General features: G+C 32.9%; 1 pseudogene; it reads left to right on the top strand.

Moving 5' to 3' along the window:
* Positions 1 to 1,040: 1,040 nt before the first annotated feature.
* Positions 1,041 to 1,159, top strand: LOC112482728 (annotated as a pseudogene).
* Positions 1,160 to 1,486: the final 327 nt, after the last annotated feature.

Raw genomic sequence — 1,486 nt, 5'->3', positions numbered from 1 at the left:
TGACTAATAATGTTGAGCATATTTTAATATATTCATTTGTCACTTATGTACATTTTTTAGTAAAGTTTCTCTTCAAATATGTTTTCCTATTTTTTTAAATTGATTTGTTTTCTCAATTTTGAGATTTGAGAGTTCTTTATATATTCTGATGTATGTTGCACACAGTTTTTCCCAGTCTGTGGCTTAACAGGGCCTTTAAAAAAGTAAAGGTTTTTAATTTTGATGACATCTACTCTATATTTTATAATTTCTTTTCTTTTATCAGTCATGATTTTGATGATGTAAATAAGAACTCTTTGCTTACCCAAAGTCATAAAATTTTATTCTATGTTTTCTTCTAACGATCTAATTATATTTTAACTCTTAATTACTTTTTATATGTCACTCTCTCACGGGATCCTTCTCTGACTTCCCAGACAAGATCAGATCCCTGTGTTATACATCTTTAGAGTACTTTATACATTTCTCCACATTTATCCCAGTTTATAATTATACATGTTGAATAATTATTTGCTAATGTCTGCCAACCCTTTTGATTGTAACTCACTAGGGTCTATTTTTGTTTACCATTACATCCTTGAACTTAGTACAGCTTACTTCACAGAAATGAAATAAATGAATAAATGAATGAATGAATGACTAGAAGAATATGCAATGGTATAGGTGCTACTATACACCATGGAAGACTGTATTAAGAGAAAGTGTTGTTGTCCTAAGTCCCTTGGCTACTTAGGCTCAACAATTTGTCATAGAAGAATGAGGTCAAGCCAAAGTTATTACCACATTTCTGCTCCAGGGCCCATTCTAGACAAAACAATATATATATAGAAAGACCATAAACGGAAAGTAAGACTATTTTAGGATCTATTTTATACTTTATGAGGCTCAATGGTATTAACCTTAACCTTGACCAAGGTCACTCTTCTAATTCACAGCTCAAAGCCTGAATCCAAACCCAATACTTTCTTCATATGCTGTACTGCTTCCCTACCTCCTACACTCCTAACCTAAAGACTTTACAGTTATCTTTCAAAAGACTATGCTACGGCCATGCTACCCTGAACAAGTCCGATCCCATCTGATCTCAGAAGCTAACCAGGGTTGGGCCTGGTTAGTACTTGGATGGGAGAACACCTAGGAAGACCGGGTACTGTAGGCATAAAAAATAAAAAAAAATAAGGGATTGTAAGCTGACAAGGTCCTTGTAATCTGTGAGGTCAACCAAGGGTTACCTCACCTAAAAAATTAAAAAATTTAAAAATCTAAAAAAAGACTATGCAATTGTCAGAATATGATCTGGAGTCCTATCAGATGCATCTTGAGAAGACTATGGATTTTTCTCTTTTTATATATTCCTTAAAAGGATAATAAAACACCTTAATATAAAAATCTCATCCTGCTTTACCTTCTAGGCAGAATGTTACTATAGTCACCCTGAGTTATCTAATAATGAAAAGACCTGAAAGTTGTATAAAAAGATGAGATA

The sequence above is a fragment of the Pteropus alecto genome, unplaced genomic scaffold (assembly GCF_000325575.1).
Source record: "Pteropus alecto unplaced genomic scaffold, ASM32557v1 scaffold155, whole genome shotgun sequence".
Lineage (NCBI taxonomy): Eukaryota > Metazoa > Chordata > Mammalia > Chiroptera > Pteropodidae > Pteropus > Pteropus alecto.
This window is presented reverse-complemented; position numbering and strand designations above follow the sequence as displayed.